At 39.2% G+C, this 14,707-nt stretch overlaps 1 long non-coding RNA gene across 1 annotated transcript in view; it reads right to left on the bottom strand.

The window, feature by feature from the left end:
• The window catches only part of LOC105708026 (uncharacterized), a 112,145-nt gene that overhangs the window by 92,269 nt on the left and 5,169 nt on the right, over positions 1-14,707 (bottom strand). Inside the window, exon 2 of the long non-coding RNA XR_001105225.3 lies at positions 6,855-7,053. This is a non-coding gene — a long non-coding RNA (uncharacterized LOC105708026). The remainder of the gene's footprint in view (positions 1-6,854; positions 7,054-14,707) is intronic.

Below are 14,707 nucleotides of genomic sequence, written 5' to 3'. Positions count from 1 at the left end.
CTTTATTTGGTGAGAACGACAAGCTCAGTAAGGCTCAACCTTTGCTCTTTGAATCTGTTCAGCTACTCACCTCCCTAGAGGCAGTTTAGAAACTCCCTCGAGTAGAATAAATAAAGCTCTCCAAATTCTTTGTTTTGTTGTTTCTGCCCACACCCACACTCCCGACATTGTCAAATATTCCAGCCTCTGTCTTTGGATCCTAAGAGATGCTGTGGGAAGTTACTGTGGAGGTGACACACACAAAGTATAATGGCAATCTGAAGGGGCACTGATCCCATCAAATTCCTTAGCACCCGACTTAAAAACTGACTGTGGCAAATCTCTTAGCAAGTACATATAGCAAAGTGAAGGCTAGCGATTTCTGAAGTCCTTCACTTCACTTCCCAGCTTCCAATTCTTTTTTTTTTTTCTGAGATGGAGTTTCGCTCTTGTTACCCAGGCTGGAGTGCAATGGCACGATCTCGGCTCACCGCAACCTCCGCCTCCTGGGTTCAGGCAATTCTCCTGCCTCAGCCTCCTGAGTAGCTCGGATTACAGGCACGCGCCACTATGCCCAGCTAATTAATTTTTTGTATTTTTAGTAGAGACAGGGTTTCACCATGTTGACCAGGATGGTCTCGATCTCTTGACCTCGTGATCCACCAGCCTCGGCCTCCCAAAGTGCTGGGATTACAGGCTTGAGCCACTGCGCCCGGCTCCCAGCTTCCAATTCTATGAATTGGCTCAGGGCTGGCTCCTGACAGCAGTGCCTGGGCTCTGAGCTTGGAATTTTCTTCTTTGAACTCATATAAAAAAATTTACCTGTTGTTTTTTTTTCTGTCAATCTATTTCCAGATGCTATGTAGCTTTCAGAACTATAGCTGAGTACAATCTACCAAAAACTTAGTGGTTTGAAACAATTTATTATCTCATGAGCCTCTGTGTTGACTCAGTTTACCTGAGCTGTTCTTCTGGTCTCACCTGAGGTCTCTCATGCTGTCATAGCAGCTAGCATAGCTGTCATAGCAGATAGCAGCTAGGATAGCAGTCCTCTGGAGGCTCTGCTGCATGGAAACATCCAGAATGATTTCTCTCACATGTCTAGCAATTTGACGCTTTCCAACATGGCCTCTCTCCTCATCCTTGGGGGTATCTCATCCTCCAGGGTTTCTACACATGACCTCTTTCTATAGCATGGTAGCTGGAATCATGCATGATGGCCTGCTTTCATGAGTGCAAAAAAGGAAGGTGCTAGGCCTTTTAAAGGCTTAAATCCAAAATGGCACAGCAGCACTGTCATTGCATTTTATTAAGTAAAGTCCACCTGCAATATGGGAGGAGACTATACAGAGGAATAAGTACCAACAAGCGTGGTTCACTGGGACCATTTTTGTATAACTGTCACATCACTTTGTTTTGGTTTCCAGAGCTGTTGTGTTTTGGGAGGTTTTTAAAAATTACTTCAAAAAATTCAGAGAAGAGAAAAATGAATTCTAGTTTCAATTCACCATCTTAAAGTGGGAATCCAGTATTTGTTTTGAAAATAGCTATAGAAATTATTTTTTGGCATTTATGTTATTCTCTTTTTACTATGTGCATTATGTAATACAACATATACAGTAATCTCATTTTCTAATCCTGTCAACATCACTTAATTGAAAAAATGTTTTCCTTTGAAAATAAAATCTCTCAGAATAAGAATATATTCAATTCTTTAATTCAATAAACATTTAAAAAATACCTCTTACATGCTGGGTCCTATAATCAAGGTGCAGAGTGACTAATATTTTCAATTTGATTCAGTTATCAGTAATCATAAAGCATTCATTTTTTAAAAAGAGTACATTAAGCTCTTTTTAAACACACAGAACTATATGGCTATACAGGATTATAAGGCAGTGCTGTCCTGAGGAGGCCTTAAAATAGGAAAAATTATTAAATGTAATAAAAATGAACACGTTATGCACACACAAAAGACATTCTTGGGACCTTACCTAACACCACATATAAAAATTAATTCAATATGGATCAAAGACCTAAAGATCTAAAACTAAAAAACTTTTAGACAAAAACATAGGATAAAGCTTCATGACATTGACTTTGATAGTGATTTCTTCTCAGTTTTGAACAAAAACCACAGATAACAAAGAAAAAAAATAAACTGGACTTCACCAAAATTTCTGAAATTTGGACATCAAAGGACACTGTCACCAGAGTAAAAAAGCAACTCAAAGAATGAAATAAAGTATTTGAAAAATCACGTATGTGATAAAGGAGTAACATTCAAAATATAGGGGAGTTGTAAAACTCAACAACAATAAAAAATTAAAAAACGAGCTAAGGACTTGAATAGACATTTTTCCAAAGAAAATGAACAAAAAACCAATAAGCAAATGAAAAGATACTCAACATCACACATCATTGAGAAAATGCAACCCAAAGCTACAATAAGATATCACCTTACACCCATCAGGATGACTATTCTCTTTTCACTACGTGCATTGTATAATACAACATTTACAGTAATCTCATTTTCTAATCCTGTCAACATCACTTAATTGAAAAAATGTTTTCAATTAAGATTTCCCCACATTCTCACCAACACTTGTTTAAATAGAAAAACAAGTTTCTATTTAAACACTTGTTTAAATAGAAAACAAATGTTGGTGAGAATGTGGGGAAATCAGGACCTTTATGCATTGATGGTGAGAATGTAAAATGGTATAGCCACTATGGAAAATAGTATGTCAGTTGCTCAAAAAATTAAACATAAAATTATTATTTGATCTAGCAATTCTACTTCTGGGTATATACACAAAAAAATTAAAAGACTCAAATAGATATTTGTAGATCCACGTTTACAGCATTGTTATTATCATCATCATCATTATCATCATCATTATTGCCACTTTGTAAGACTAAAGAATCTGGTGATTTAGGGTTTTTTTTTTGTTTGTTTGGTTTTTTCTTTTAAATAAAGGGTCTCACTATGTTGCCCAGGCTGGATTCAAACTCCCAGGCTCAAGTAATCCTTCTGCCTCAGCTACACGAGTAGCTGGGACTGCAGGCATGCTCCCACTGCTCCTGGCCACAAAAGCATTATTCACAAGCCAAAAGGTGGAAATAACTCAAATATCCATCAACAGATAAATAGATAAATAAAATCTGGCATATTCTCACAATGGAATATTACTCAACCTTAAAAGGAATGAAATTATGATACATGCTACAACATGGATGAAACTTGAAGACATGCTAAATGATAAAAGCCAGACACAAAAAGACAAATATCGTATGATTCCATTTGTATGAAGTACCTAGAGTAGTCAAATTCATAGAGACAGAAAGTAATATAGTGTTTACCAGGGCTGGGAGGAGGGAGAAGTGGGGAGTTATTGTTTACTGGGTAAGTACAATCACACTTACGTGCAACCAACACCCATATGAATCTCCAGAACATACATTTTTTAATGATTAAAATGGTAAATTTAATGTAATTTATATTTTACTATAATAAAAATACATAGGTGTAGGTATTCACACATAAGTGTGAATGTACTTAATTCCACTGAACTGTACATTTTTAATTGAAATGGTAAATTTAATGTAATTTGTATTTTACTACAACAAAAAATAATTTTTTGGCTGGGCATGGTGGCTCATGCCTGTAATCCAAGCACTTTGAAGGCCGAGGTGGGCGGATCACCTGAGGTCAGGAGTTCAAGACCAGCCTGACCAACTTGGTGAAACCCCGTCTTTAAAATAATAATAATAATATTAATAATAATTTTTTAATGAGCATATAACATGGAAAGTGATAAACGCCATAAGCACAAATAATCTTTTCCAGAGTTTTCTTCAGAAGCCTAAAATTTGAATTCTATTCCCACCCTGATACTTCTTATCTTTTATATCAGCTTCATTTGTTCCTTATGGCTTATTACTATTTAATATTCTACGAATGCAACTTTTAGTGTTTGCTTGCCTCCTTAGAATGTAAGCTCCAAAAAGGCAGAAACTTTTGCCTGTTAATTGCCTTAAGTGACTAGAACACATAGTAAATGCTCAATAAATATTTTTTGAATGAGTAGATAAAATGCCAAGGGAAATGAGAGGAAGGAAAAACGACTTCCTGAGCAATTGAAGGAAATCTTGAATGACAATGTAGATTTAGCATTGTCATTTTGTTCATTTTGTTATAGTTGTTCAGCAGAATCGTTCCTTTCTTCCTCTCTTGCTGGCTTTTAAAAAATAATTTAGGGCCTGGCTTGGTGGCTCACGCCTGTAATCCCAGCACTATGGGAGGCCGAGCTGGGTGGATCTCGAAGTCAAGAGATCGAGACCATCCTGGTCAACATGGTGAAACCCTGTCTCTACTAAAAATACAAAAAATTAGCTGGGCATGGTGGTGCATGCCTGTAATCCCAGCTACTCAGGAGGCTGAGGCAGGAGAATTGCCTGAACCCAGGAGGCAGAGGTTGCGGCGAGCCGAGATCGTGCTCCAGCCTGGGTAACGAGCAAAACTCCATCTCCAAAAAAAAAAAAAAAAAACTTTAATAATTTTTAAAATAATGGTTTGCTTTGATTCCTTCTTCTTTATCTTTTATGTATATCTACCGTAGGTTTTTGTTTTGTAGTTACCATGATGCTAGTATAACATTATATAGTTATACTAGTCTATTTTAGGATGATAACTGAACTTTAATCATGAACAAAAGTTCTGTACTTATATCCTCCCATTTTATATTTTGATGTTTCACTTAATGTCTGTTTATATTGTGTATCTATTAACAAGTTGGTGGAGTTATAGTAATTTTGAATACTTTTGTTTCAACCTTTATCCTAGAGTTGAAAGTTACTTACATACCATCATTACAATAGTTGAGTATTTTGAATTTGACTATTATTTGCCTTTACCAGTGAATTTTACATTTTTACATGATTTTATGTTGCAAATTAGAGTTCATATGAGCTTGAAGAACTCTTTTAACATTTCAGATCTAGCAGTGATAAATTCCTCAGCTTTCATTTGTCTTGGAAAGTATTTCTTATTTTTGAAGGAAAGTTTTTTGGAACAAAGTATTATATTGTTTGGCAGCATTTTCTTTCAGCACTTTGAATATAACATCTTACTCTTTTCTGGTCTGCAAGGTTTCTGCTGTGAAAGTCACTGATAGCTTTATTCAGATTCCCATGTATGTCATATGTTTCACACAGAGACTGAATGTACTTTTAAGGATGCATAGAATTTGAATTATTGAGAGGCAAGAGTTATTTGCTCCTCAGCATGGCAAGAAAGAAAATTATAGAACCTATTAAGTATTGGCCAGGGGACAGCGGAAACTGCTACTTTCAAAGTGTTGCTAGAAGTTTACATTAATGCAGCAATTTGGATGGAATTTTAGTAGAATATATTAAATTTAAAATGCACATTCTCTATGACAGAGATAGCTCACTTTTTTGTGCCTGTCATGGATAAATTTTTAGACACATGCACAGAGGAAGAAAACGGAGGCACAAAAAGATTAACTAACTTGACAAAGGTTATTTCATAATTGACATGAGGGTTAAAAGTTAATCTCTAAGACATTTAGAAGAGGCTTTGGCACATAATAAGCACTATGTAAGTGCATTTGCTCTCATTTTTATTTATTGGTTAATTGTACTTTATTAATAAATTTTCTGTGTAGTTTTTCTGCTCTGCTTAGTTGGCTCTTAATGCTTTCACTTTCAAGCTGTATGAGTAATTTGTATATTAAAGATGTTAACTTTGTCATATGTTGGAAATAGTTTTCAGTTGCATGTTTTTTATTTTGTTTTACTACATAATGAGATATTAAAACTTTTATGAAGTCAATTCCATTATTAATATTTTTTAAACTAGAATATTTGCTGCCAATCAGAAATTTTGCAAATATTTGCTTATTTCTTCTGTTTTCATAGTCTGACTTTTAACATTTACTAATTCATGTGGATTATTTATTTATTTATTTATTTATTTTTAGAGAGAGTGTCTCACTCTGTTGCCCAGGAGAAAGTGGAGTGGTACAATCTTTTTTATTTTATATATATATATATATTTTTTAAAGATGGGGTCTCACCATGTTGGTCAGGCTGGTCTTGAGCTCCCGACCTCAGGTGATCCACCCGCCTTGGCCTCCAAAGTGCTTGGATTACAGGCACGAGCCACTGCGCCTGGCCTGGAGTGGTACAATCTTAACTCACTGCAGCCTTGACCTCCTGGGCTCAGGTGATCCTTCCACCTTAGCCTTCCTGGTAGCTGGGACTACAGGCACACAGCACCACACCCAGCTAATTTTCTGTATTTTTTGTGGGGACGGAGTTTCGCCATAATGCCCAGGTTGGTCATCTGTCTGCAATTTATGTAAGTATACATCAGTAGGTTTTTATTCATTTCCTAAGGATGTCATAGCAAATTACCACAAACTGGGTAGACTAAAACAACAGAAATTTATTGATTTACAATTCTGGATATTAGAAGTTTGAATTCAGGCCAGACGTGGTGGGTCACGCCTATAATCTCAGCACTTTGGGAGGCCAAGGTGAACAGATCACGAGGTCAGGAGATCAAGACCATCCTGCCCAACATGGTGAAACCCCATTGCTACTAAAACTACAAAATTAGCTGGGCATGGTGGCACGTGCCTGTAATCCCAGTTACTCAGGAGGCTGAGGCAGGAGAATCCCTTGAATGAAGGAGTCGGAGGTTGCAGTGAGCCAAGATCGCACCTCTGCACTCCAACCCCGTAACAGAATGAGACTCCCTCTCAAACAAACAAACAAACAAAAAAAGAAGTCTGAATTCAAGGTGTCAGCAAGGCCATTGGTCTCTCTGAGGAACGATTCTTCCTTACCTCTTTCTAAGTTCTGGTAGTTGCTAACAATTCTTGGTGTTCCTTAGATGGTAGCAATATCACTCCAGTCTCTGCCTTTGTTATCACATGGCATGCTTCTTTGTGTCTGTTTCCAAATTTCTCTCCTTATAAGTCATTGGATTTAGGCCCACCGTAATCCAGTATGACATTTTCTTAACTTGATAATAACTTGAAGACCCTATTTCAAAATAAAGTCATATTCACAGGTACCAAAGATTAGAATTTGAACACATCTTTTGGGGGGACACAATTCAACCCACAACAGTTTTTAAATACCCAACAAATTAGTCTACTGATACTTTTCCTTATTAAAGATTGTTAAATAATGGTCTATTGTGCCATTAGATCCCATATTAAATGGATATATACTAGCGTATCTTTCAGACTTTAGTTTTTGACTTTGTGATCTATCTGTCTATTCTTTTTATTTATTTTTTATTTTTTATTTTATTTTATTTTTTTGAGACAGAGTTTCACTCGTTACCCAGGCTGGAGTGCAATGGCGCGATCTCGGCTCACCACAACCTCTGCCTCCTGGGTTCAAGCAATTCTCCTGCCTCAGCCTCCTGAGTAGCTGGGACTACAGGCGCGCGCCACCATGCCCAGCTAATTTTTGTATTTTTAGTAGAGACAGGGTTTCACCATGTTGACCAGGATGGTCTCGATCTCTTGACCTCGTGATCCACCCGCCTCAGCCTCCCAAAGTGCTGGGATTATAGGCGTGAGCCACCGCGTATCTGTCTATTCTTGTACCACTATGAGTGGGAAATATATCTTTAAGTGGCTTTTAATAATTTTGACAAGTAGTTGAATGTGAAGACTTAAAAATGTCATACAATGCAACAACACAACCAAATTATTTCCCTCTGCCAAAAATCTGTACTCTGACCAATAGTCTTCTTTGTTTCTGACTTTCTTAGAGCCACTGGTTTTGTCATTAAAGTTATGTGGAAGATTTAGAGACACAGTTTTTGCTATGATAAGGAGCATGTCCCATCCACAGACCCCCTATGTTTTTGGTTTTATTTTTAACTAAGCTACGATGTGAGCTACATTGAACTCTAGTAAGGAAACAAAGAAGAATGAGACGACTGGAAATATTATGGGAACAAGAAACTATAAAATCAATTTCACATAATATTCATATATGCAAGAAAAGACGTATCCAGGCAGGGCACAGTGGCTCATGCCTGTAATCCCAGCACTTTGGGAGGCCGAGGCGGGCAGATCATGAGGTCAAGAGATTGAGACCATCCTGGCCAACATGGTGAAAACCCGTCTCTACTAAAATATACAAAAATTAGCTGGGCATGGTGGCACACGCCTGTAGTCCCAGCTATTCGGGAGGCTGAGGCAGGAGAATTACTTGAACCAAGGAGGTGGAGATTTCAGTGAGCCAAGATTGTGCCACTGCACTCCAGCCTGGCGCCTAGTGACAGAGCAAGACTCTGTTTCAAAAAAAAAAAAAAAAGAAAGAAAGAAAAGACGTATCCAGGCCAGGCACGGTGGCTCACACCAGTAATCCCAGCACTTTGGGAGGCCAAAGCAGGCAGATTACCTGAGGCAGGAAGTTGAAGACAAGCCTGACCAACATGCAGAAACCTCATCTCTACTAAAAATACAAAATTAGCCGGGCATGGTGGCACATGCTTATAATTCCAGCTACTCAGGAGGCTGAGACAGGAGAATCGCCTAAACCCGGGAGGCAGAGATTGCAGTGAGCTGAGATCGTGCCACTTCAGCCTAAGCAACAAGAGCAAAATTCCATCTCAAAAAATAAAAGGAAAAGAAAGAAAAGATGTATCCGTGGGATAACCGATATGTAAACTTTAAATAATTCAGGTCCTGGGGCTCTCCTTAATTATGGTTGACCCTTGAACAATACAAGATTGAACTGTGAAGGCCCACTTATACATGGATTTTCTTCTACCTATGCCATCCTGGGAAAGCAATACCTCCTCTCTTTCCCCTCCTCCTTAGCCTACCAACATAATTGTATTAATTTACTCAGAATTTGTGAGAAGAGAGTATTCTAATGCTAATATAATTTTCAGAACATGTATCCAAAACATTTACCAGATAACCAGCTGTGAAAGTAGGATATAGGGAGAGCTGGAAAAACATTGAGTCCCCTGTCCACATCCCACCCCACTCAAAGCCTATCAGGTCTCACAAGCTTTCTGGAATATTCCTTAGTCCCGGCACATATCACAGGTTGTTTATGTGTTTATCTCTCTTGGTAGGGCTCCCCAGGTCAGAGATTCAAAGACTCACCCAACATAGGGCCTGACATGTCATCACATCCCCAGAAATGTTGAAGAATAAAGGATAAGTTAATTAACAAATAAACCCAATTTCAACCAAAGACCAGCCATGATTTTTAGCTCAAAAGATAAGCCAGGGATACTTGAAATAAATTATGTATTAAAATCATTAAAATCAGCTTTAGCTGAAAATAAGCAAACCAGTTAGAATGAGAAAACAAATGTTGGGGAGAAAAGACTGCTTAAACATACTAGACTTTAGCAAAAGATCTATTTCACAATTTATTGCGAACAACTTTTCTACTCTCTTGCAAAACTAATGAGAAAATCAGTTCAAATGAGAAAACGGAATGTTGAGTTGCGTAAACAGTGCTGTTTAAACATTAAAAATGTGAATGCTAGGCTTTTGCCCCAGTAGCTCGCTGACTGTACCATAAAACCAATTTTCCAAATCTTAGTTAGGTAGCTAAGCTGAGAATTGCTTTATTTTAGGGGTATTCATGTATAATTGGCAAGGCTTTGGTGTGCACAAGAATTAAAATTCTAGAAATTAAAAACCACCTGTATGGCTAAGTGGCTTTCCAAATGCTTGCAACAAGTGTAAACTCATCAGAAAACTATGAAAACACCAGTTCCATCCACTTTTGATATTATTGTGGGTTATTAAGTATTGATTGTTTAATTTCTGTATATAACAATATCATCTTGTTTCAATTTGCTTTGTTTTGATAGGTGACTAAGTTTGCCTTTCATTATTGAGCTCATTCTCTGCTTCAGGTACATTTCCTAATGCTTAAAGAATGTGACAAAGATCTCTGTCTTCTAACAGGGGAGGTGACACTACACAATAAAAACAATAAATAAATAATACAGTGTGTTAGAAGATAATAAGTTTAAAGGGAGGGAAAAGAAAGGCAGGATAAGGGCACTGGGGAAAGCTGCACTGGGAAGTGTTGGGCATTTTGTTGTATAAAATAAGGGGTTAGGGTTCATTGAGAAGGTGGGATGTGAACAAAGACTGGAGCAAGTGAAGGAGAGGGCATATAACTGTGGAGGGGGTTTACATGATGCAAGTGGCATCCCCGTGGCAGCCAGAGAAGTGAACTGCTCAGACTGTACTTCCAAAAATCAAAACTTAGCTGTGAGAAGCACAATTAGCTGGCAGCTCTTCTAGGGCAGTTCCTAGCTACTGAGCATGGTGACAGCACCAGAATCTGGCAATCTTATCCACTGACTGGTGGGATGGGCAATGTTGGCTCCAGAGCTGCCCATTAGGTTGGCTGAAACTGTCTGATCTATATCACAGTCTGACTCTCTCTCTGTCCAGTTCTGCCTCCTTTCCTCTTTCCTTTCACAGGCAATATTATCATTGTAGTCTAAGGCTTTCCTTACCAAAACCTGCTTCCTTCCTTCTATTTTTCACAATTGATATCCACCAAAAAAAGGGCTAGTATTCCTGTTTTGGCATCTGCTTCCCAGGTACCTGAATTTACACAGTGACTGAAAAATGTATAAGAGAGTTATAGGAATGAGAAACTTGAGCTGTAAGAAGCAGGACGGAGGTTGAAGAAGCCAGAAGTGTAAGACAGAAGACAAAACATTATTATTAAATTTTTTTTGAGATAGGGTCTCACTCTGTCACCCAAGCTGGAGTGCAATGGTGTGATCACAGCTCACGGCAGCTTCAACCTCCCAGACTCAAGTGATATTCCCACCTCAGCCTCCTGAGTGGCTGGGACCACAGCTCGGCATGTACCACCACACCCACCTAATTTTTCTTTTTTTGTAGAGGCGGAATCTCCCTTTGTTGCTCATGTTGGCCTCAAACTTCTAGATTCAAGTGATCCTTCCATCTCAGTCACCCAATGGTTGGGATTACAGGCATAAGCCATGATACATAGTCTGACAAAAGATATTTTTAAAGCTCAGTTGTTGCAGGCTGAAATCGTTTTTACAAGTGTTTAATTGTAGGATGCTGAAATGTTTTCAATAATGAGTTGAAAATTTTTGTTACAATGAGGCATTGTTTTTGTACTTAACAAAATGTCACCATTCTACAAGCACCTAGAATTTGGAAAGAGGTTCTAAGAGCATAAACTTTATGTCATAAATCACAAATCTACATACAAGCAATGGGAAAAGGAGCAATACCTCAATGACTAGGCATGTGCTGTGACTTCTATTGTTATGATTTCTTTCTAATTTAATCTGAAGCTCTCTCTCCTGTTAGTGGCCATAAGCCAAGATAGCCACTCTCTAGAAGAGTCCTAACTGGGGCATAGTTCTGGTGTTTTGGTCAGGAGAGACATAATGAGGAAGTGAAGCCAAAATGCACAAAACAGAATACATTTATTACTTACAGATCCCAGAGGCATTAGGGGTGCTGAGAAAGTCTGGAGGTGGCAGAGAGCTCAACCAGTGGGCAGAGACAGACAGAGACAGAGAGGGAAAAGGGGAGAAAGGGAAATAAGGAGACAGAATGACAGAGAAGGAGTGGAGTGGGAGAAAGAAGACAGCGGGAGAGGGAAGGTGAGAGAAAACCTGTGAGGCTGCGTCTTTATTAAGGCTCATGACCTTTCCTGAAGAGGGCTGGGGATTAGCTAGTTTAAGGAAAACAAATGCAAAGGGGGAAACTTACTTACTGGCCCCTGGCCTTGATCATTAGGTTTTATCATGGTTAGCATCTGTGGAATGTGTTGGGTTTTGGGTTAGCAAGATGGGGAGCAGAAAGGCTTATATCTCAAACAAACACAAGGGGAAGTTTTCGTGGTTTTGTTTTTGTTTGTTTGTTTTAGATCTCACTCTGTCACCCAGGCTGGAGTACAGTGGCATGATCATAGCTCACTGCAGCCTTGACCTCCTGGACTCAAGCAACCCTCCTGCCTCAGCTTCCTGAGTAGCTGCTGCTACAGGCACACACCACCACACTTGGCTAATTTTTTAAATTTTTTGTAGAGATGGGGTCTTGCTATGTTGTCCGAGATAGTCTCAATCTCAGGGGTTCAAGGAATCCTCCCACCCCAGTCTTCCAAAATGCTGGGATTGCAGGCATGAGCCACAGCACCCAGCCAGGAGGTTAAGTTTTAACTAAGCCCAAGGTGATAAGGTACAATTGGGTTTCAAAAAACCTATGTCAAGCCTAAAAGTGGATGCCAAGACTGCGACTATATTAAATAAATTTATACAGTGTGTGTTCTGCCTACAGAAAGGGTTAAGTGAAACACTGCTATTTTTCTTAATAAGATCCAGAATCAAACCTTGCCTATTATTGTATTTCCAACACAATGCCTGGTTCAGAATAGGTGCTCAGAGAACATTTGCTGGATAGATCGATGTCTGCAAAACACTGTGAGTTAAGGTAGACACATGTGAGTGAGGAGGACCAGAAGATGCCTAGGAAGTTTCCTAACACGAACTTGCATTCCGTGAGCCTCTTTCTGTCACATACCACGTCAACTCCATCGGCAAAGCCTATTGGCTCTAGTTTCAATAAATCGAGAATCCAACTGCTTCTTACCACTTGTATGGCTTCCACCCTGATATGAGTCACCACTCTCTTCTGATAATATTGCAATAACCTCCTAACTGGCTTTTTTCCATCCACCTTTGCCTTCCTCCAGGAAGTTCTCCATATGGCAACCAGAGCAATTCTTTCAAAACTTAAGTCAGATCATGTCACTTCTCTGTCTTAAACCTTCCAATGACTTTCTACATTACTCAGAACTAACGCCAAAGTCTTTTCTTTACAATGGCTCTCAGCCCACTGCCCCACCTCCCTTATGCCTCTCTCCTCCTTGCTTCCTTGGCTCCTTCATGCCACCTCTTCCCTATTCCTTCAATATGCCAAGGATGCTCCTACCTCATGGCCTTGCATCTACACTTGATAAGTGCTATATGAGTATGAACATTTATGGATATTATTGCTGTTCCCTTTATTCAGTTCTCTCTTTCCCCAGCATTGGCATGACTGGCTTCCTTGCTTTACACTACTCCAATATCACTCTCTTAAGGAGACTTTTCTTGATTAATAGGTGTATCAGTCTTAGCAGAAAAACAGACATCACATTTAAATTAGATATTTTACGAGTTGAATTGTGTTATCCCAAAGGTTTGGTGAGGACTGACACCCCAGTACCTCAGAATGTGACCTTATTTGGAAATGGGATCATTGCAGATACAATTAGTTAGACAAACACATATTGGAGTAGGGAGGGGCCCTTAATCCAATATGACTTGGTATCCTCATAAGAAGAGACACAGGGATGTGGACACAGAAGTGCAGATTATGATGGAAGCAGAGGCTGAAGTGCTGCAGCTGCAAGCCACAGAACACCAAGGATTGTCGGAAATGCACCAGAAGCTAGAAAGACGTGAGGAAGAATTCTCCAAATCTCAGAGAAAATACAGCCCTACCAACACCTTGATTTTGAACCTCAAGCCACCAGAAATGTGAAACAACAAATTTTGGTTATTTTAAGCTACCCAGTTTGTAGTACTTTGTTATGGACGCCCTAAAAAAATAATATGGATATATATTCTGAAAACATTCATGAAAGAGACACTTTGCAATGATGTGGAAGAGAGCATAGAGAAACTGTAGGGAAAGTACATTTCCCTGGAGTGAGAAATAAGAACCCTCTAGGCTTGAGGGGGCAAAGTGGGGAGCAGTTACCAGAGTGTCATGGAGAGGAGCCACCCTACAGAAGCAGTGACCTTGTATCAAGTGCACTGCCAACCTCAAAGAGGCATAAATTCTCTAACTTCACTCTCCTCCCTCAAACCTGTCTCCTGCAGCGATGCCACAGAAAGCCAATTGCGGTAGTCCTACAGATCAGCCTTCTTGGGGCTAATTTCTGGGTAAAGAAAGAGTCAAAAACAATGCTGGGGGTGGGATGAGACTGAAACATAAATGGAATAATCTATAAAGCAATATTCCTTTTGCAGAGCACTATTCATCCTCTTCATGCATTTGTTTAAATGGTACTTGTCATCTGATGTATTACCATTGTTTTTATTTTTAGCATATTATCAGTTTATTACCATACTAAAATATAAACTCCATGGGTGCAAGGACTTGGTTCTGTTTCCTACTGAGTCCTTAAAAATTATTTGTTAGGGCCAAGCGCAGTGGCTCACGCCTGTAATCTCAGCACTTTGGGAGGCCAAGGCAGGCAGATCATGAGGTCAAGAGATCAAGACCATCCTGGCCAACATGGTGAAACCCCATCTCTACTAAAAAGTACAAAAATTAGCTGGGCATGGTGGCATGCACCTGTAGTCCCAGCTACTCGGGTGGCTGAGGCAGGAGAATTGCTTGAACCCAGGAGGCGAAGGTTGCAGTGAGCTGAGATAATGCTACTGCATTCCAGCCTGGTGCCCGGTGACAGAGTGAGACTCTGTCTCAAAAAAAAAAAATTATTTGTTGGATGAATGAGTTGTCTAGTCTGGCGTTTTTACCCTGGATTTTTTAAGTCAGCAGCTGCTGTATCTCTTCTTGCTCAGCCTCTTCCCTAAACCGTTTGATGGATTTCCAAAAATGCAAGCAATGCTTGTTATCAAGCATTTGGA

Source organism: Aotus nancymaae, unplaced genomic scaffold (assembly GCF_030222135.1).
Source record: "Aotus nancymaae isolate 86718 unplaced genomic scaffold, 86718_ANA_hifiasm-v0.15.2.pri h1tg000003l, whole genome shotgun sequence".
Lineage (NCBI taxonomy): Eukaryota > Metazoa > Chordata > Mammalia > Primates > Aotidae > Aotus > Aotus nancymaae.
Note: the sequence above shows the minus strand (reverse complement) of the source record. Positions and strands in the feature narration are given on the sequence as shown.